Source organism: Ornithorhynchus anatinus, chromosome 2 (genome assembly GCF_004115215.2).
Source record: "Ornithorhynchus anatinus isolate Pmale09 chromosome 2, mOrnAna1.pri.v4, whole genome shotgun sequence".
Taxonomy (NCBI): Eukaryota; Metazoa; Chordata; class Mammalia; order Monotremata; family Ornithorhynchidae; genus Ornithorhynchus; species Ornithorhynchus anatinus.
In genome coordinates this window covers 29,325,783-29,348,976 of record NC_041729.1, presented here as the reverse complement: position 1 = coordinate 29,348,976, position 23,194 = coordinate 29,325,783, and the positions used below count along the sequence as shown (strand labels likewise).

At 44.1% G+C, this 23,194-nt stretch overlaps 1 protein-coding gene across 1 annotated transcript in view; it reads left to right on the top strand.

Annotated features, from left to right (window-relative positions):
• HS3ST4 (heparan sulfate-glucosamine 3-sulfotransferase 4) overlaps positions 1-23,194 on the top strand; it is a 262,886-nt gene that overhangs the window by 105,303 nt on the left and 134,389 nt on the right. The window lies entirely within an intron of this gene.

The window sequence follows — 23,194 nt, the reverse complement described above, 5'->3', positions numbered from 1 at the left end:
TAAGTGCAAAATAGCATTATGAAGCCATTACTAGGCTTTTTGATAATGGACACACAGTCCATCTCAGTCATTCGTTACGGTCCCCTGCCATGTGGGCGCGTTAGGTCTGTGCATTTGTGAGTAATTGCAAAATCACTCACGGAGTGCTTCTGCTGTTAAATTATGAAATGAAATAATAGAGTAAAAATAGGATGGAGACATGTATAATTAATAGAGGGATTCCAACCCCTGAGGGCTTTGCAGATCTGCCGGTGGACATTTTTTAAAATGGAGGGTGGAACCTTCTCAGATCCTGTCCGGAGCCCCTTGGATGGAATTTGCTGCTAATCGCTGCTGCTAGAACACGAGCCCATCTTCTGAACTGCCAACTGAATCGCTGACTGCCATAGATCCTGTACAGCACATTTTCGAGTGTTCCTCTCCATTTCTTCTTTGGCAAAAGCGGTGTTGGGTTTCAGGCATAAATATGGATCATCAGGATGTAATCCATTAGGCAAAAAGGGCTCAAAAGGACCTGCAGTGATGTGGGTTAGTTCCAGCAAGCACAGAGCTGCTTTATGGGTATTTATGGTCTTAACACTCACACTCACACACACACACACACACACCCAGAGTCTCCTCTCACTCAAGCATTCATTCATTGATTCATTCAGTCGTATTTATTGAGTTCTGACTGTGTGCAGAGCACTGTACTGAGCCCTCGGGAGAGTACAATAAAACAATGAACTCTTTCTTTCTCCCTCCCTCCCTCTCTCTCTTCTCACTTTTGCTCTTTGGCTTCCCCATCCTCTTGTTTTTATTTTGTGCAATTTTATATTTGTCCTATTCCTTTGTGCCATTTCAATGTTTTAGCGTTTTACTGCTCCTGTTGTGTCCATCTCTAGTTTTTTCATCTCCCACCCCAACACCTAGATTTTTTTTATGGCATTTGTTAAATGCTTGCTATGTGGCAAGCACTGTTCTAAGCGCTGGGGGGGATACAAGGTGATCAGATTGTCCCACGTGGGGCTCATAATCTTAATCGCCATTTTACAGATGAGTTAACTGAGAAGAAGAGAAGTTAAGTGACTTGCCCAAAGTCACACAGCTGACAAGCGGCAGAGCCGGGATTAGAACCCATGACCTCTGACTCCCAGGCCCGGGCTCTTTCCACTGAGCCATGCTGCACGTGTGTGTGAGTCCCTAGAAGGACAGAAGCCGTGTCTAATTCGCATCTGTATATTCTTTCACAGGACTTATTACAGTGCTCTGCACACAGGAGAACTGCACTGCCTAGTGGATGGAGCCCAGGCCTGGGAGTCAGAAGGACATGGCTTCTAATTCCAGCCCCGCCACGTGTCTGCTGTGTGACCTTGCACGTGTCACTTTACTTCTCTGTGCCTCAGTTACGTAATCCATAAAATGGGGATTAAGACTGTGAACCCCAAGTGGGACAGAGACTGCTAGCCAGTTGTTGGGCAGGGATTGTCTATATCTGTTGCCGAATTGTACATTCCAAGCGCTTAGTACAGTGCCCTGCACACAGTAAGCGCTCAATAAGTACGATTGAATGAATGAATGCATCCAACCTCATTAGCTTGTGTCTACCCCAGCGTTTAGATCGGTACCTGACACAGAGTAAGTGATTAACAAATACCATGAAGAGAAGCAGCGTGGCTCAATGGAAAGAGCACGGGCTTTGGAGTCAGAGCTCATGAGTTCGAATCCCAGCTCTGCCACTTGTCGGCTGTGTGACTGTGGGCGAGTCACTTAACTTCTCTGTGCCTCAGTTCCCTCATCTGTAAAATGGGGATTAAGACTGTGAGCCCCACGTGGGACAACCTGATTCCCCTATGTCTACCCCAGCGCTTAGAACAGTGCTCGGCACATAGTAAGCGCTTAACAAATACCAACAAATACCAACATTATTAAAAATTAATTGTTTCATTGATCCTGTTCTAGCCAAGTGAGTTAATGGGGGAGGAGAGGTGATGATTATGCTAAAGATATTCTAGCTCTTCCCGTCTGACGCCTGCGGAGTGTACTCGTCTGGAATGCCACTTGTGGTACATTTCATGCTTAAAGGTTGCACAAACCACAAAAGTCACCCTCCTGAACATCTGCCATGAGCCTCTAATTTTGTCTGTATTATACTGAGAACAAATCCAGAGTAACCTGAGACTCTGCAGGAGGGAAGGTGCCTTAAAGCATTTATGAGCTTTGAGGACAGGTGTTATATTAATGAGAAAATACTGTGGCGACAGTTATCCATTCCCAGGGCTACGCTAACACTCCATCAATCAATAGTATTTATTGAGCATTTACTGTGTCCAGAGCACCACACTGAGTGCTTGGGAGAGGACAATAGCATTAGCGTGAAGAGAGCTGAAGAGTAAATGCCCTGACCCTGCATCGTTTTCTCTCCTTTACCCAACCCTTGGTTATTCATTCATTCAATAGTATTTATCGAGCGCTTACTATGTGCGGAGCACTGTACTAAGCGCTTGGAATGTACAGATGGGTGACAGATACAGTCCCTGCCCATTGACGGGCTTACAGTCTAATCGGGGGAACCCTGTGCATCGTAGGTCCTCGGCCTGGGCAAGGGAAAGGATGAAGAGCAGCAAAAGTTTTAGATGTTTGAACCCAGCATACTAGAGGGCCCCAGACCGGACTCTACTCATCCCCTACCTGAAGGAACAAGGGTCATCTGAGTTGACCTTGGTGGTTTTTATTTCCTTTATTTTTTAATGGCGTTTGTTAAGCACTTACCATGTGTCAAAGACTGTTCTAAGCGCTAAGGTGGGTACAAGTAAATTAGGTTGCATGCCGTTCTTGTCCCAGGTGCGGTTCATAGTCTAACTAAGAGGGAGAACAGGTATCCCCATTTTGCGGTTGAGGAAACTAAGGTACAGAGAAGTGAAGTGACTTTCCCACCAGCAATTGGCAAAGCCAGGATTAGAAACCAGGTTCTTCTGATTCTGACATTCACGGTCTGGGTTGTCTCCACTAGGCCTCATTCCTTTAATATTCTGACAAGGCTGCAGCAGTGTTTTAGAAGAATCTTGATTTGGGCTCTTGAGTTCAGAAGTTCTTCGTTTCTGCCCCCACCAAGCTAAACCTTGGAACAGCCAATTAATTGCTTACAGTGTTGATTCAGGCCAGTCTCGTCATTATCATTATCGTTATCTTTATGATTATTGTATTCGTTAAGCACTTACTCTATGCCAAGCACTCTACTAAGCACTGAGGTAGATGAATAATCATGTTGAACACAGTCCCTGTCCCACATGGGGCTCATAGTCTAGGTAGGAGGGAGGAGGCTTGAAACCCCATTTTCCAGATGAGAAAACTGAGGCCCAGAAAAGTAAAACTACAGGCAAGGGATATGTCTAACAACTCTATTATGTTGTACTCTCCCAAGTGTTTAGTACAGTGCTCTGCACAGAATAAGTGGCCAATGAATTCAGTTGATTGCCTGAGGTCACACAGGAGACAAATGGCAGAGCTGGGTTTAGAACTCAGGTCCTCTGATTCTTGTCAGGCTTGTGCTTCACCGCTAGGCAATACTGCTTCTACTGTTCCTGCATTCTCTCTGGAAAGAGAGAGGCTCCCCGAGGCCATCCTAGATAATTTAATATCCGCAGGAACCAATTATGTGTTTGTGTAACATTTTAGGCAAGACATGAGAGAACCAAGAGGGAAAGAATCTTCCTCAGGGGAATCTTGCTCAAATGTCTTGGGTTGGATTGGTGGCACGTAATCCATTTGGAGTAAATTCATAGGCTACCCTCCGGTTGTTTTAACATTATAAATATCTTGAGAACAAAGCACTGGCCCATGCCTTGTGGCATAAAAAAGGACTTTAGCAAAAACCAAATTGCATCGTTGGACATCTGTCCCAGACCTGGCTGACTGTTCCTCTCCATTTCTGACTCCAGTATTCACCTTCCACTGACTGATGATTCTCCATTTGGTCTTCTGTCGACAGGAACCGTCACCCAAAATGGAGGAAGGCCCAATCTTGGTAGATTTCTTTTCTTGGGCCTCAGAAAAGGCCAACCCCATGATCCTTGATAAGTTATGATTCCTTATTGTTCCCCGACACTACAGTAAGTAGGGCAATTCTACGTGGCCCAGAACACTGCGACTTGGAGTGGCTGCAAGGATGCGTGACCCACATAGATAGTTTTCATAATTAAGCAGGGGAGTGCTGGAGAGAGAGATTGATGGGGGTGGGGGTGAGAAGAAGGTAGGGAAGTTTTAAAGGTCTCATTACGTTACCATCAGGGATCATTTTTCTAATATAACCCCATCCAGCTGTCGTCATCGTAATCACCATCAACAGAATTTATTTATTGCCCACTGTGTGGAACACCATACTGAGTGCTTAGAATTAAAAGCATCATCAGAAAACACTGACTGAATGCCTACTTCAAGGGGCAAGATGGTAAGAGAAAAATAAGAAGGAGGTATGGCAAAAAATCATACATCCAAATATACACATGCAAACACACAACTACATGCAAATATCAGTTCTTTAGGCATCTAAGACGATGCTTCTAATAGTGAACTTCCCTCTGTGTGTAGAAGTGTGGCGGAAAAGACTAATGTGACTCTGAAAATCCAGTCCACATTGTGTGAGAGAGAGTGTGTGTGTGTCTCTATTAATACAAGAAGCCACAGTGTTTAGTCCATATCTATTTTCAGGAAAATGAACCAAGGGAGCCTACAAAAATGAGATGGGATCTCTGCTCTCAAGAAGCATACAGTCCGATAGAGGAAATAGAAAAAATGCATAAACGTACTAAGTTAAGAATGAGAGAATTAATCAGTGGTATTTATTGAGCACTTACTGCACGCAGTAAGTGCTTGGGTGAGTACAATGCACTCAACGAGGTAAGGTAGGAGGGGCTGTGCTGATTGTGTGCTTTAAAAAACCAATGGTAAGTAGTTTATCTTTGATGCGGAGGTAGATGAGCAACTACCGGAGGTTCTTGAGGAATTGGGAAGCTTGGACCAAACCTTTTTTAGAAAAATGATCTCTAAGCAACAGAGTGAAGCATGGACTCGAGTGGGATGAGAAAGGAAGCAGGGAGTTCAGCGAGGAGGCAGACGCAGTAGTTAATCATATTTATTGAGGGCTTACTGTGTGCAGAGCACTGTACTAAGTGCTTGGGAGAGTAATAATAATAATGTTGGTATTTGTTAAGCGCTTACTATGTGCCGAGCACTGTTCTAAGCACTGGGGTAGACACAGGGGAATCAGGTTGTCCCACGTGGGGCTCACAGTCTTCATCCCCATTTTACAGATGAGGTAACTGAGGCACCGAGAAGTTAAGTGACTTGCCCAGAGTCACACAGCTGACAAGTGGCGGAGCAGGGATTCGAACCCATGACCTCTGACTCCAAAGCCCGTGCTCTTTTCCACTGAGTCAGGCATAACAATATGACAATGAATAGTCACATTCCCTGCCCGTAACAAGCATACAGGAGGGATATGTTAAGGGCTTGGCTCAGCAGTATATGGTGAAAGACTGAATATGTGGGTTGAATGAGAGAGATGAGTTGAGGATAACGCCAAGGCCATGGGCTTAAGCGCTCAGTACAGCGCTCCGCACACAGTAAGTGCTCAATAAATGCAATTGAATGTGATAGGGAAGAAAGAGGAGCTGTCTACAGTGATGGAAAAGACTGGGGAGACTAGAGTTTGGATGGGAAGATGCACTTGGAACTGTGACCTTTGAGCGTTTGATCTTCATCTCACCCTTAGCCCCACAGCACTTATGTGCATAGCTATACGTTATATATTATCAATTATTTATACTAATGTCTGACTCCCCATTTGAAGGCTCACTGTGGGCAGGGAACGTGTCTACCTACTCTGTTATGTTGTACTCTCCCAAGCGCTTAGTACAGTGCTCTGCCCACGGTAAGCACTCAATCAATGTCACTGAGGATGAAGATAAGGATGATAATGAGGAGGAGGAGTTCTGTTGTGGACATGTTTGGCTTGAGGTGTCACTGGGAACATCCAGGTGGATATTGATGTCCCCAAGGATCAGGGTAGGGATGGAGAAAGAGAGAAGGAAGACCATGCTTTCTGAGGTTTGGGGCCGAATGATGACCCAAGGAAGGATTTTCCACCGGATGTGCTTCCAGTTTCACCATTAGTTGAGTAACAAGGTAGAATGTGAGGCAGAGGAGGGGTGGTTTCAGGAAATGTTTTGTGGTGTATGTGATGCATGCATGTCTGTGTCCTTAGGGCTTAAAACCTTTTTCATGCTCACAATTATTGGCATGCCCAGTATTTTCCTGAAAGATGCTTGGATTGCTCTCATGTGTTGTCTTGCCCACTGACTCCTTAAATGAAGATCCAAGAATCTCTGTTAGCATTTGATTTCATTTCTCTACCAAAGAAAAGAAAACTTTACCAAATATCAGAGCTGGAATTGATCTTTAAGGGTTGCAGGAGCCACATGACAGAAGACCTATGTTCTAATCCCCGTTCTGCCACTTGTCTACTATGTGACCTTGGGAAAGTCGTTTAACTTTTTGTGCCTCAGTCACCTCATCTGTAAAATGCATATTAAGACTGTGAGCCCCATGTGGGACAGGGACTATGTCCAAATTAGCTTGATTCTACCCCAGAACTTAGTCCAGTCCCTGGAATATACTAAGCTCTCCACAGATACCATTAAAACCAAGCAAAGAAACCAAAAAAACCTATGAAACAAAAACAGTTGCTCTATACATTTGACTATAACAGGATTGTACATTCCATGTGCTTAATACAGTGCTCTGCACATAGTAAGCGCTCAATATATACTATTGAATGAATGAACAGGAAAGTGAAAGCCCAAAATTTCAGCTAGGCTGAGAAGAAAGAAAAAAAGAGCAAAAAATAAATTGGTTGGATCATTTCAGATAGCTGGGGATCAGCCAGAACTCATTTTCACTGAAATCAAGGAGGTCTCGGGAGAGCACTTCGACATTAAGGATGGAGCAAAGTGTACTGCTGTCTGAACTCTCGAATGGGAAGGTGAAGTTGGTCAGAGTCCTCTCACAGTCTGTCCTTGCCCTACCCAGGAATCTAACAGTCACTACCTCATGACCTCACAAATATTGATCCCAGGAAAACAATATCAGGACCCATAACATTGGTACCAGGAAGCAAGACCAGGATACACAACTATGGGGCCAGGAAAACAAACTAAAACAACAAATCATTGGTCCCAGGAAAAGAAGTTCAGAACAACTCCAGGCATAGAAGGTTCAGGGTGTTTATTTTTGAACCTCATAGTACCAAATGATGGATGAGAAACTCATTACTGTTGAGGTCCTGGGTTATGAGCTCCTCTAGCTACCTTAAAGCCGCAGCCGTGAACATGGGGCATTATTGGCTGTATTTAACACAGATCTGTTTTCCATCATTGTCAAATCCCACTTCAATATACTCCACAGGAAGAAAAGTCGAATACTAAATTGATTTCCTTAATAGGAAGTATTCTTCAGGAGATACCAACCCCCCCCGGAGTTGCATTACTAGGATTACAATTGAATCCTTTTTCTCCTCTCTTGTGGGCCTGCCTCACTTCTAGAATAATGAAGTTGTGGTCTCACTCGCATGCTCTATGATATTGCTCACCCTACAGTGAGGATTGTTACTGGAAGAAGTGCACAGCTTTACATGGTCTGCCAAGTGTTGTGTGGTCAGGGCAAAAAAAAAAATGGCCCAATTAACCAGCTAATCAAAGAGCTCAGAAACTCGTGAATTCGTCTTTTCACCAGTATTGGAAGTGATGGGTGGAAATACATCCAAGTTGTGATAAAAGGATAAATCCTCCTTTCTCCCTAAGCCTCTCAGAAAACACCCTTCTCCATCTAAAGTTCACTTTTAAAAACTTGTTTTTACTTTAGCCACAATATCGGGATTTGTCAGAGATCTCACAAAGTCTGTACTAATTAGATATATTGAAGTCTTCATCAATTAGGTCTCCTATCCGTTGTTTAGCTGTGGAGAGTTGACAAAATCACTGAAATTGGAAGTGTTTTATAGCGGCATCAGAGGACAAGCACATTTCTATCCTAGCCTTCCTTTTACCTGTTTCCCTTGGAAATATCAATTTAGAGTTGGGAATGATGGACAAAAGGAAAATGGGAATTAACATCTTCCTGGTTACCAAATCGAAACGAACTATAAGAAGCGAGATTCACTAATTATGAAAGCAGGTCCATTTAGCAGGCAAAAGTCAGCTGGTGCCATGCAGTTGTGGAGCTGAAATCAAACAGTAGTATTTACTGAGCACTTACGTTGTGCAGAACACTGCACGAAACACTTGAGAGAGCATAAGAGAGTTAATAGGCATGATCCCTGCTCTCAAGGAGCTTACAGCGTTCATCATGGAAAGTTCTAGCTTGTCGAAGTGCTAGAGGGCCACTAAACCAGCTGACCCTATGGGCTTAATCCTTTCAGAACCACTGATCTCTCTCACTATGAGGCGGAAGCAATTTGGAGGAAAATGGGCAGAGAGGTAGTTGATATGCTGGGTGAGACGGTTGTCTCCACTTTCATGTTCTAGAGAAGGTTTTTCCATTATTATCTCATCTGCACCCTGAATTGGCTGCAATATGTTCCATTATAAGGAAGAATGAGTCAATCGGCGATACTTATGACCATTTGCTGTGTGCAGAACACTATAGAGCTATGAAGAATACAATTCATTAGTGTTGGTAGACATATTACCCTGTTGTTTTTTAAGCGGGAGGGTCGGGGGGGAAGGGTTTGGTTTGTTTTAATGGTATTTGTTAAGCATTTACAATGTGTAAGGCACTGTACTAAGTGCTGGTGTAGATACAAGATAATCAGGTTGGATACGTCCATGTCCCACAGTGGGGCTCACAGTCGTAATCCTCATTGTACAGATGGGGGAACTGAGGCACAAAGTAAGTTAAGTGACTTGCGCAAGGTCGCACAAAAGACAAGTGGCAGAGCTGGGATTAAAACCCAGGTCCTCCAACTCCCAGGTCTGTGCTCTTTCCACTAGGACACACTGCTTCTCTGCCCACCAGAAGTTTGCTGTGTTGCAGAATTCTACAACATACAGAACAGAATTTTTCTGTTCTGTTCTGTTTTCCTTTTTTTTTTTTAACCATGGGAGAGATAGGGCTACTGCAGTCTGGACTAGTGGAAAAAAATTGGGATCTGTTTATTCCTTTGATGATTCTGAGCGTTTATCTATTTGATAGATGTGCTGATACACCATCAATAAGTCATGCGTCATGTCCAGGTTTACTGAAGGCGAGCAGAGTTCATAGCTGGACCCAGGATTTCTGAGTTCGAGGTCCAAAGGGTAGGATCTGCCTGTGATGCCTCCTTTTCTGAGAATTCTTGCCCATTCTGTAGCACAGAGTCCTAGGGGATTTCTTTTTTGACAGTGTCTCAGAGGTGATTCTGCTTTCTCGGGGCTAAAAGATTTTTTTAAAATTCTATTCTGGTTTTCCTTTTTTTTTTTAAGTAGATGAAGACTCGCTAAGAATGACATACAATGTTCCTAAAATGACAAGGTGCCTCATTTGGGTACAGATTGTGCCCAGAAGTATATAACCAAGGAAGCTCGATGTTGGTCTCAGTAGATCCGTTAATAGTATGCTTCACAATGCACAGTACTGTCATCCAAGCCAGTGCTTGTTAGCAGAAAGATATGATGAATCTAGTTTGGTCATTTACTCTAGAACTTAGACATTTATTTATACCCTCTGCTGCACTTATGTAGGGCTGTTCGTTGTATTATTTTGACAGTGTTGTTCATATTTCGTTTGTCTCCCGTGAATATGTGTAAGGTCTTCATGGACAGGGAACTCATCACTTCACTGCTGTATGCATTCCAAGTGCCTAGTACAGTTCTCCATACCAAGTAGGTGCTCAGTGAAAGCTATTGTCATCAATCACCTCCTGTCAGCAACTTTTAGGGTTTCCTATAAATGAGGCCCCTAAAAATGGGGAAAAAACCCCCATGACCATGGTATAATTATTAATCCAAGGGTGCCACAACAGTACAGTTTACTGGCTCAGCTCTACACCAGTAAAGGGGCTACTGGATTGTGCCCAGTATTCCTTGCCCCTCCCCGGTTCTGCGGTGAATGTGGGCCACCCCACCTCTGATGTCCATCTGTATGTTCCAGAGCATTCCTGAGGTGGGTCTGTATATTTCCGGCAGTCTCCTCGTTGGGAGTATGCACAGTTCTTGCAGAAGGGTCATGGTCGGTCAGCGAGAGAGATGAGAATGAAACACAGGTGAATAGGTTGGTGTTAGAAAAGCGAAGCGTGTGGTTGAGGAGCAAGGACAGATAGACAGGAGAGAGTTGAATGAGTGCCTTAAGACAATGGTGAAGAGTTGCTCCTTGTTACGGAAATGGCAACCATTAGGGGTTTTTGAGGAGTTGGGAGACATACACAGAACAATTTTTTTAGAGAAATGATACGTGCAGCAGAGTGAAGTGTGGACCAGAGAAAGAAGTTGGTATTTGTTAAGCACTTACTATGTGCAGAGCACTGTTCTAAGTGCTGGGCTAGATAGAGGGCAATCAGGTCGTCCCACGTGAGACTCACAGTTGATCCCCATTTTACAGATGAGGGAACTGAGGCACAGAGAAGTTAAGTGACTTGCCCACAGTCACACAGCTGCCAAGTGGCAGAGCTGGGATTTGAACCCGTGAACTCTGACTCCCGAGCCCGAGCTCTTTCCGTTGTGCCACACTGGAGGCGAGTTGAGGCAGTAGTCGAGATGGGGTGTAGCAGAGGCTGGGATCATGTCTACTATTTTTCTTGTACTCTCCCAATCTTTTAGTACAGTTGCTTAATAAACATTTTTGATTGATTGATCAATTCAAGCATGGGGAACTTTTTCCACCTAATATCATTTTGCTTTTTTTATGTTGGAAAAAATGTTGCTCACGGGCCCCTGAGGCAAGGTTTTGAAGGGTACACCAAGGCCATTGCTTATGGCAGAGATACAAGTTCTAATAACTACTATTATTCCTTACGATAAAGCCTGACCTAATCTTGAGGGGGAACCAGGGTGAGTTGGCTCTTCACTTGTAATAAATTGCTCACTCATGTGGGCGGAATAGACTCTTTCAGGAAACCTATTAATTGGACTGCACCATTCATCTCCCAGAAAACTGTGACCTGCACTCCCAGAGTGCCCCTGGGCAATGAACTAGGGGAGGGCACATGTAACTTTTTAGAGGAGGTGGAGGAGTTGGTTCATGTGAAAATTCTCTAAGAAACAATTTTACAAAAAAATTTCAGAGCGCCTCATTCTTCGCCCTCTAAGTTCACCTCCATTTGCCCAAGATAAAACCTGGGTTGCTGCTCCCTGGGTGTTGTTTGGGTTCAATTAATCTACTTCATGGAAATTCCCTTCTTCGAGTGGTTTATCTTACTTGGCCATAGAAACTGAGCCTGGGGTAGTTAGTCAGCATTGCCTTCCCGCAAACTTTAGCAAACTTTTTATGAGTGTGCATTCGTTCATTTCTATGACTAAAACTATTTATGCCATCAAAATGCCTAAAAAAGGGGAAACAGAAGTGGCATGCTCATTTGAGAGTGAGATGGTGCTGGGAATGGGAAAATCACCACGGAAGGGCTTGGGTCTCACGCTGATGAGAGTAGCGATCAATGCTAGCGCATTCCACAGCAATAGGGGCTTTGATTAGGTACGGGGCACGCTCACACATGTTTTCTGGGAGAACCCGGTTTGCCTTATGGCCCAGGGTTGGTCCCACTTGCTTGCCTGTCTCCTTTTTTTAAATGGTATCTGTTAAGTGCTTACTATGTGCCAGACACTGTACTAAGCACTGGGGTAGATATAAGCTTCCTAGGTTGGACACCGTCCATATCCCGCATGGAGCTCACAGCCTTAATCCCCATTTTACACATGAGGTACCGGAGGCACAGAAGTTAAGTGACTTGCCCGGGGTCATACAGCAGAATAGTGGTGGAGCTGGGATTAGAACCCAGGCTCTTCTGACTCCTAGGCCCATGCTCTATCCACTAGGCCACATGCTTCTCTTCCTCATCTCTGTAAGGTCAAACTGATAAAGACCAGTTTAATGAACTGCATTCCACTGTCCTACTTGTAAGACACTTGGAACTTTAGCAGTTTATGCTCAAAAGGCAAGTGATAGTGACACCATTTCCCAATCCGTTTCCTTTGGAACTCCACAGTTCAAGAAAACCCTAAACCAGATACAAACTTTGCATGCTTGTGATTGCATATGACGGTGTATCTTTTGTTTCTCTCTTTCTTCCTCCCTTTCTTTATCTCTTTCTTTCTCTTTCTATCTGTCTCTCTGTACTGGTTAAGCATTTACTATGTACCAGGCGCTGTTCTAAGCGCTGGTGTAGATACAAGCTAATGAGGTTGGACACTGTCCTTGTCTCACTTGGTTCTCACAGTTGAGGGAACTGAGGCACAGAGGAGTTAAATGATTTGCCCAAAGTCACAGAGCAGACAAGTGTCAGAGCCAGGATTAGAAGCCAGGTCCTTCTGACTCACAGGCCGGTGCTCTGGAGTGTTTGGGCTTCATGTACCAGGCTTCATAGCGTCATGTGGGCAGGGTCACACTGCCCATTTTTATTATTGAATGGAAAGAACTGAACCCTCCATTAAGAAATTAGCCCCCCCGACGTTGAAGCACACACAGTTCCAATATACGGGAAACTTGTAGTTGAGTCCCCTGTTATCACAGTGTGAGTTTGCCATTAGGGACCTCTATCCTATCTACACCCCATAGAATAGGTTAGGTACCAGCCTCACCAAAGCCATAGCCTGCTGTTTCCATCTGGGTTAAAAGCCCCCAAATGTGGGTTACTTACAAGAACTGCTGATTCCTACTCAACTTAAGCAGCACAAATGGTGCCACGATAAAATGAATATATTGAAGTTGTGGGGGACTATAAAACCCTTTAAAAATCTAGTTGACATTGCGGTATGTTCCTTGTGGTAAGGTGAGAATTCATGTTCATCAATAGAATGGTAAGGTACGAGACATGGAATTGGCCATTCAAGCTTTTAAGGGTTTGGATCCTTGTCCTCGGTTCTGGTCACTAAAGGTTTTGCTTCTCTTCTACAGAGTCAGTCACTGATTATTTTCACAAACATAAGCCCTCAGTAGTGAGTCTAAACTGACCAGTTCTCCTGCAGATTTTCGCCTTGGAGAAACACAGCAATTAGAGCTGGGGAAATCTCATGAGGACATATGAAATGCCATTGCCCGCCCCCCATCCAGGGCTCTCCTTCCAGGCTTTTTCCTGAAGCTTATTCTTGGGGGATGCTAATGAATACAACCCACTTCTCACTCTCAAGGATCTCTGTTGGCGGACTTTCATAGATGGTGGCAAACATGCCGGGAGGAGAGGAGGGAGAGAGGAAGAGGAGGAGGAAGAAAGGCCTCTAGTCCAAAAATATACTTTGCAAAACTGTCAATATTTACAAATCCTCGAAGTGCTTGATGAGGATTGCTTTCATATCCACAGCAATGTACAGAAACACATGCACCGGTACACGTTCTGCATTGCAAAACACGTATTTTTTTAAAAAATATTGATTGGTAAACTGTAACACAGCACATTGATTTCCACAGAAGCCTGAAGAGAAAATGTGATAAAGGAAAGGTTCTTACAGCTTCATCAGCCCAAAGGACATGGCTTATTTCCTTCTTGTTTGCTTTTTCCGTCTAGAGAGATCGCTTTCTTTATCAGTTGATTTTAAGGTCCTATAAATAACCTTGAAGACAAATCAAATAGGCCCATGTAATTTCTCTTTAGTTCTCAACAGGTGTATATTAGGGATAGAGAGGGTAACAACAGTGAATCCTGGTGGGGAGGTGTTTGCCCCAGAGTTCTGACTGTATGACTCCAGAGGTTCAGTAAATAGGACATACTGAACCAGCAGCTCATTGTCACCACTCTTTGCCTCAGTGGCTGCATTCAGCCTGTCGGATTAAATTCAGTGCCAAAACTCTTATCTCTGCCTTAAAAACAGCAGCCAAAGATATAGTATATAGGTTCATGATACATAATGGATCCATGCATTTATAGAGCACTTTGAATTTTCTAACGAGTATCCATATCACTTCTTCTATTTTACGTATCCTTTTTACACAAGAAAGTAGAAAGTAGGTATTCGATTTGGGTGACTGTCAGAGCACAGTGACAAGCCTGGTAGCAGGCCAAAATAAAGGCCAACAGAGCCGTTATCCTGCCCAAACTGTCTTCAGGTGTGAGATCTGGACTACATACAGGTGTCACATCCAGTTTCTTGGGCAGTTCCGTTCACGCTCCCTCTAGACTCTAAGCTTGTTGCGGGCAGGGAATTGTCTGTTATAATATTATATTTTACTCTCGCCACTTAGCACTCAGTAAATATAATTGCCTAACTGACTGTCTGTCAGGCCACGCTTCCTATCAATTGGCAATCTAAAAGCACAAACAATAAAGTTCTGGAATACAGTCTCCTAGCATGTAAAACTCCTTACTGGGCAGGGATCATGTCTTCTAACTCTTATACCTTCCCAGCCTCTTAGTACTGTGCCCTGCACACAGTGTGCATTCAATACACACCACTGATTGATCGATTGAGCCTACGCTCACCTTAGCACAGTTACACCGGGTGGGACACGTAAAGAGAACAAGCAACAGTGGGTTATTCTAACAACAGCTGTAAGGAGAGCCCAAACTGGGAAACCAGTAGCAAGGAAAGCAGGGGAAACGTTTAAAGGACACGGTAAAACAGTGCCTTTGCAATGATGCATCCCAGCTGAAAACAAGAAGTCGATTACTGAGGAGAGGCCAGAAGGATGTACTTCTATCAAGAAATGAACAGTTCTTTTCTAGTAAGCAGTGCCTGATCCTGCCAATACTAATCAGGACAAATGCAATGGGGGACAGCATTTTTGTGTGCATACTATGCCCAAAGTGATGGGTCCCAAAATTGGCTTGTTCAGCCTTGTACATAGGTGAAATTTCATCCTCACTACCGTCTTTGAATACCAACGACAGCTATATGTCCTATTTTATCCTCACAAAATCCCTGTCAATCATTTATTGGTGTATTATTTGAATGCTTACTGGGTGAAGAGCTTTGTACTAAGCACTTGGGAGAGCACAATACAGCACAGTTGATAGATACATTCTGTGCCCACAGCAAACTCAAAATCTAGAGGATGAGTCGGGTAGGGAAAGGAAGATTTTATTTTACAGATGAGGAAAGAGGCTCAGAGAGGTCAAGTGACTCACCAAAGGTCACACAGCAGGCCACTGGAAGAGCTGGAACTAGAACCTAGGTCTCTCGGCTCCCTGCCTCAAGATCTTTCCACTGGTTCTCGCTGCTTGAATTCCCTCAGTCATTCGATAGTATTTATTGAGTGCTTACTGTGTGAAGAGCACTGTTCTAAGCGCTTGGCAGGGTACAATACAACAATCAACAGACACATTTCCTGCTCACAATGACCTTACATGGAAACAACACTGATGCCAGAGGGTGAAACTTATTTAGTAGCTGAGAACCTGGATCGTTGACTAATGTCTTGTCCACGGGTTAATAATAATAATAATGTTGGTATTTGTTAAGCGCTTACTATGTGCCGAGCACTGTTCTAAGCGCTGGGGTAGACATAGGGGAATCAGGTTGTCCCACGTGGGGCTCACAGTCTCAATCCCCATTTTACAGATGAGGGAACTGAGGCACCGAGACGTTAAGTGACTTGCCCAAAGTCACACAGCTGGCAAGTGGCAGAGCCGGGGTTCGAACCCATGACCTCTGACTCCAAAGCCCGTGCTCTTTCCAGTGAGCCACGCTGGTTAAACTGAGAGATGGTGTTGGAACTGGCTCAGCGTCTCTGCAGACTCATGTAGGAAGTTGTAGGTAGGAACTCTGTGCCCAAAGCTACAGAAACGAAAGAGGTGGATTTTATGAACTCCCCACCGATTCCTGGAGTAATTTCCTTTGTGGTTAGGTCAGATTTTCTTAGATGGGGTGAATGTTTCATTTTTACATTAGTGCTGTAGAAAAATGAAGAAGGAAGCAACTTGGTCCAGAGAGAAATTCAGCTATGGCAGTCATGAAAGAAAAAGAAAGAAGCAGCTGTCCAACGGAGCATGGCCGAGTGGCTTGGGAATCAGAGGGTGTGGGTTCTAATTCCGGCTCTGCCTCTTGTCTGCCGGCTAAGTCACTTAACTTTTCTGGCCTCAGTTACTTCTTCTGGAAAATGGGGCTTAGCACTGTGAGCCCCACGTGGGACAGCGACTCTGTCCAACTTCATTACCTTGTATCTACCCCAGCGCTTTGAAGAGTGCTCGGCTCATAGTGAGCACTTAACAAATACCAATATTATTATTATTATTATGAAAGTCTAGGATGCCAGCAGTGGATAGCTGGGGAGTATGTTAGAATAAATAGTAATATAGTAGTAGAAATAGAATTCATAAGTGCTTCATGGCTCAAGACATGATACGATCCAAGCTGATGAGAAATCCATCGGGGAAGGATTTTTTGAAGAAGGTGGGATTTGGGGAGGGCTTCAGTTGAGGGTGAGTCGTGGTCTGTGTGATGAATTCCAAGATGGGAGGTCAGAGGGAACAAAATGGTGGAGATGGGAGATGGGCAAGTGAGGTACAGCTAGAAGATGGGCATGGGAGGAGCGAGGTTTGGAAGGTGGGGAAGAGATCAGGTATATGACGGGGGGACAGACGATGGAGAGTTTTGAAGCCGATCTTGAGGTGTTTTTGCTTGAGGGAAGGGACAGAGAGAGCCAGTAGAGGCTTTTGAGACCAGGGGAGAGATGAAGGTTGAGCTGTGCCTCGGGAAGATGTTCTGCCTAACAGAATATGGTATGGATTGGACAGGGAAAAGACTCGAGCCTGGGAGACCAGAAAGGAGAGTAATGCAATAACTTAGACTAGTTTAGAGAAGCATGTAGTCTAGTGGCCTGGGAGTCAGAAGGATTCTAATCCCACCTCTGCCGCTTGTCTGCTGTGTGACCCTGGGCGAGTCACTTCACTTCTCTGTGCCTCAGTTACCTCGTCTGCAAAATTGAGATTAAGACTGTGAGCCCCATGTGTGACTGGGACTGTGTCCAACCCCTGTGCTTCCCCAGTATCTTGCATCTTATGTCTTGAGAAGTAGTGTGGCTTAATGGAAAGAGCCTGGGCTTGGGAGTCAGAACCCAGTCAGTCATGGGTTCTAATCCTGACCCCGCCACTTATCTGCTGTGACGTTGGGCAAGTCACTTATCTTTGTGCCTCCGTTCCCTCATCTGTAAAATGGGGATGAAGACTGTGAGCCCCATGTGGAACAAGCTGATTACCTTGTATCTACCCCAGTGCTTAAAACAGTGCTTGGCACGTAGTAAGTGCTTAACAAATACCGTTATGTAGAAGCAGCATGGCGTAGTGGAAAGAGCACAGGCCTGGTCGTCAGAAGGTCGTGGATTCTTATCCCAGCTCTGCCACTTGTCTGCTGTGTGACCTTGGGTAAGTCACTTCACTTCTCTGGGGCCTCAGTTTCCTCATCTATCTGTAAATTGGGGATTGATACTGTGAGCCCCAACGTGGGGCAGAGACTATGTCCAACCCAATCTGCTTGTATCCACCCCAGCACTTAGTACAATGCCTGGCACACAGTTAAGCGCTTGACAAATACCATAATTAATTACCCCAGTGCTTAGTACAATACCTGGTACGTGGTAAGCACTTAACAAATACCACAAATATTTGTACTAGTATATCCCAAAATAATTTAATGATATTGATGTCCGTCTCCCCCCTCTAGACTGTAAGCTCATTGTGGACAGGGAACGTTTTTAACAACGCTGTTGTAATGTATTTTCCCAACTGCTAAATACAGTGTTACACGTACAGTAAGGACTCAATAAATATCATCAGTCGATCTATCTCCAGGACCCTGTCATCCCTAAGCCTGTGCAGTTCAAGGATTCTGGTTTCCCCAATATTGACAGGGAAGTACAAAAAGATTTCTAACGGGATTACCCCGTAAAGCACATAACCATCAAAATACCCAGATGGCTCCCCCTTTAACTTTCATAACAATGCTAAGCACATCAGCAAGCCCATCACAAGAAAGGCAAATGATTATAGGGACTTTGCTGAGCTCAGGCTGCTTATCTGGCAGAAAAAAAGAGAGAATAAAACAAAATAATTATAGGCACCTTAATGTCTGGTAACGTCCCTTCTTTGGATGCTGGGGTGGTTTGTTTTTTTTTAGTGCCAATGGATGGTGACAATACTGAGGTTTATTGTGGCTGCGAATATGTTGAAGTCCCCTTAGAGGCTAAAAAATATACTGAATGAGTCCTTTCCAGCAAAACAATGCAGATAAGCAGTATCTCTAGGGTGAAGCTCTTTGTCACATGAGATTTTAGTGCCTGATATTTCCCAAAGGAAAGCCGAAATGCCCCCTCAAAAATTGTCCACCTCTCCCTTTTCCTTAAAGTGCTAAGGACATTTTAGTAATTCTGCCTTTCCAGAAGGGAAATGAAAACTTTTTCAATTCAGAAAAGCTCTCCCTGGTATGTTCAAGTCTTCAGTCTGCTTTGAAATCTCTTCACTGAAGTCAAGGCACTTCAAATATTCAGAAGCACCCAAGGCCCCGGGGAACAGGTTTACCTGAAGTGTGCATCACCTGTCAAGCAGAATCGATTCAGGCTTCGGCTTATCCGAAATAACAACAGAGCTGGCCAAGTGTAGAGAAGACATTGCCCTTAACAAGCACATTTAACGTTCCCTGGCTTTAAGGCGGGAGGCCCACTTGACGGGGGTGACCGCCGCTGACCTCCGGAGGACTTTCCTAATTCTAAATATTTCATTGGCATGGACGGTTTCAGAGATAATGCCAGACTGTTTAATGTCTTTGTTGTGTCTGCCATTTTCTGCCAACTTCCAGGAACGCTTATATATTTTTCATTCTCTGTCTCTTTATCGAACTGTGGAAACCACTGCATTCCTGGAAGGCAAGTATAAACTCTTAAAATTCAGTGACTGACCACTGCAGTAACTCTGGTCAATGCCGAGCATAACTCTCTGTCTAAGAAGCTACTTAATAATTAATCAATTGTATTCATTGAGCGCTTATTGTGTTTGGAAGCATTGTACTCTCCCATGTGCTTAGTACGATGCTCTGCACACAGTAAGTGCTCGATAAATAGTATTGACTGACTACCAAGCAAATGGAAGAGTACAATAAAATAAAGTTTGTAGACACATTCCCTGCTCCTAAAGAGCTTAGACCATGAACTCCATGTGGCACAAGGACTGTTCCAACTTGACTAGTTTGTATCTATCCCAGTTAGTAGATCATTGCTGGAAATATAGTAAGTGCGTAACAAATATTACAATAATGATGATGATGATGATAATAATGAGAAGTTTACAGTCTAGAGGAACGTGATGTGAGATTGATATGAGGTTGGTAAATTAGGCCCACACATTCCAGCTTACCTGATCATCTAGTCCACTCAGGAAGTACCTACCTGTACTGTAATTTCATCTCTAGACTGTAAACTCATTATGAGCAGGAAACATGTCTGCTAATTCTGTTGTACTCTCCCAAATGTTTAGTACAGTGCTCTGCACATAGTAAGCACTCAATAAATACCATTGAATGATGGATTAATTGATCGATCTGTCCACCCCAGGTACGTTGACCTAGCCCTGCCTAAATCTCCACCACCCTTTCTGTGTCACCAAAGACAGACTTCTCAGTGGTCAGATTTTCAGAGGGTCAAAGATCCTTGATGGTCCTGAGGGTGACCAGTTGACCCCTCCTCCCCAGTCCCCCCAGAGCAGCTTTTTCCAGACCAGTTGCAGCAGCTAAAACCATTAAACCACAAGGATGTGCAATTGCCAAGCCTGCTAAGTGGCAGAGCTAAATAAAACAATGCCACCTGTGCACTCCGTATTGAATGATAAAATTAAAAATGAAATGAGCAAACAACCCTGTGCCAGATGCTCTTTTCCCACCACAGTTCCTCTGTTAAACCTGGAAGGAGTCTTCCCCGGCCACCGACCAGCAGACTAAAAGCCACATATTTCGATGACTATCAGCCCTTCTTCATTCTGGGTTTGGTTCCTTGTTAAAAAGGTCCTTCTTGATGTCTTCATTGAAAGTGTGTGACTCTGCTAAAGTGACTGATTGGAGGTTCCCTTTATTCACCCTTCCTTCAGCCCCACAGCACTTATATACATATCCGTAATTCATTTATTTATATTAATGTCTGTCTACCCCTCTAGACTGTGAGCTCACTGTAGGCATTGAACATGTCTACCAACTCTGTTACATCATACCCTCCCAAGTCCTTAGTACAGTGTTCTGCACACAGTAAGTGCTCAGTAAATACCACGGATTGATTGTTGGATTGAGGTTGCACGGAAACAGTTGAAGCGTGGCTGTTTCTGAGCACAGATGTGTGGGAATTTCCAGCTAGGAAAGCCACTGGTCACACTATTCTGAGGGGAATTGGAGAGAAAAGCCACAGAAGCATCTTTTAATTGGACTGAAGTAGTTCATGAGGGTGAGGGTGAGTGGAGGTTGAGATTAAGCCCCTGCATGGCTTGGGATCGAGAAAGCTCAATGAACTTCCTTCCTCAGCCAAGTTCTCCCCTTCTTGCCCTCCCCCAGACAGTGTGACTTTGCCTGAAGGGAAATGAAAACTTTTTCAATTCAGAAAAGCTCTCCCTGGTATGTTCAAGTCTTCAGTCTGCTTTGAAATCTCTTCACTGAAGTCAAGGCATTTCAAATATTCATTCTGCCCTACCCAGAATCAATAACCCCAAATTGTAATACTAGATGATCAGGTAAGCTGGACTGTGTGGGCCTAATTTACCAACCTCATATCAATCTCAAATCATGTTCCTCTAGACGGTAAACTTATCATTATCATCATCATCATCATTATTGTAATATTTGTTACGCCCTTACTATATTTCCAGTCACTCACTCAATCAAACATAGTTATTGATTACCTACTGTGTACACTGCACTGAACTGAGAGTTTAGGAAAGTGCAGTAGAATTCATAGACAATCCTCCTGCCCTCAAGGAGTTTGAAAGCTACTGGGGGAGATAAAAATGAATATGATTTATAAATGGGAGGAAATAACTGAGAACGAGTTTATGTACCTAAGTAATACAGAGGGGCGGCACATCAGGGGTACTTTCATAGGTGGAACAGAAGTGCCGAAGCGGCACTTGGAGGGTATGAGGTAGAAGGAGCCTAGTAGAAGGAGCATTGGCCTGGGAGTTAGAAGACCTGGCCCCTAATCCCAAATCCTCCACCTGTCTGCTGGGTGACCTTGGGGAAGTCACTTAACTACTTTGCATTCAAGTTCCCCTCATCGGCAAAATGGGGATTAAATTCTCCCTCCAACCCCGTCTGTGAGCCCTTGGCAGGATAGGGCAGGAGAATTGAGAGCATGGAACTGAAATCAGGTATATCTGGCTGGAGTAAACCACACAATAACTGTTGTACTATTTTAAGGGTAAGTATAAAAACAGTCTTAATTGATGCACTAGTTCCTAAATGGTCCCCTAGAAGCATGGAAGAGTTAAATTACCTTTCTAAGTACCCAATTTACTACCAGAGAATGGCTAAGACATGGCACATGATCTGGTTTCTCAAACCTCGGGAAATAATTAGATTATATCATTGCAAGAGGGAAGAAAGTTCAATTGTACAGAGTACGGGCTTAATCTAACTTTCATGTGAAATGCCTGGAAACTTAATCTTGAGAGTGGGATAGCAGGCTCTTCACACCTCTGTGTTGCTAAATGTGTTTCTCTGTGAAGCAAAATGCACTCCCCTGCTGTACTATGCCACTGGGGGATTCCAGAGGAAGCTACTGTGAACAGGCAAAGCTTGCACAGTCTTCAGAACTGAATCTTATTCATTCATTCGGTAGTATTTATTGAGCGCTTACTATGTGCAGAGCAATGTTCTAAGCGCTTGGAATGAACAAGTGGCAACAGATAGAGACGGTCCCTGCCGTTTGACGGGCTTACGGTCTAATCGGGGGAGACGGACAGACGAGAACGATGGCGATAAATAGAGTCGAGGGGAAGAACATCTCGTAAAAACAATGGCGACTAAATAGAATCGAGGCGATGTACATGTCATTAACAAAATAAATAGGGTGACGAAAATATATACAGTTGAGCAGACGAGTACAGTGCTGAGGGGATGGGAAGGGAGAGGGGGAGCAGCAGAGGGAAATGGGGGGAAAAGAGGGTTAAGCTGCGGAGAGGTGAAGGGGGGGGCGGTAGAGGGAGTAGAGGGAGAAGGGGAGCTCAGTCTTATCCAATCAATCAATGGTTCTTATTGAGCGCTTATTGTGTTCAGAGCATAGTACTAAACTCTCTGGCCTAGGCCACAGAAGGCTCTGCCCTACCCAGAATCAATAACCCCAAATTGTAAGCCTCCTCTTTTCATCCCAATAATTGTGCTTCCCCCTTCCTATTTCCCCACCGCCCCAATCTCCCACCCCATCCCCACCCTTCACCAGCCTTCTGGGTGAATTAGAGGCCAGGAGCAAACTGAATACACTCTGATGGTCCTGAATGGCAAACTGAAGGAAACATAGGCTGCTAAAATCTCAGGATTAGGTCTGAAACCACTGGTGGCTTTTTCCAGAAGGAATCAACAAATCCCCTAAGAGCCCATGAATAATAATAATGTTAATAATGTTGGTATTTGTTAAGCACTTACTATGTGCAGAACACTGTTCTAAGTGCCGGGGTAGATACAAGGTAATCAGGTTGTCCCATGTGGACTCACAATAGCGAAAGCGTTTGTTTTTTTAAATCAAGAAGCATCTGATAATCAAATACTTCCCGTAGTTTCTTTGAAGAGAATTTTTCTGTGAAACAGTGGGCCTAGAAATATGTATCTAGTTGTCCTTAAAGTTCATCTATGAGTGCACCTGTGGCTGAAATGACCACATTGTGCACACAAAGGGTCTGCCCCTTGTTGTGTTGTTCTGCTTAATGTTAGCAGCATTTGGTGTCTCTTGTTCCTGACAAAATCGTTGCTCAAAGAAAGCTAATCTGACTAATAATTGAAGTATTCGTTAAGCACTTACAATGTGCCAAGCGATGGGGTAAATGAGAGATAGTCAGGTCAGCACGGTCCCTGTCTCA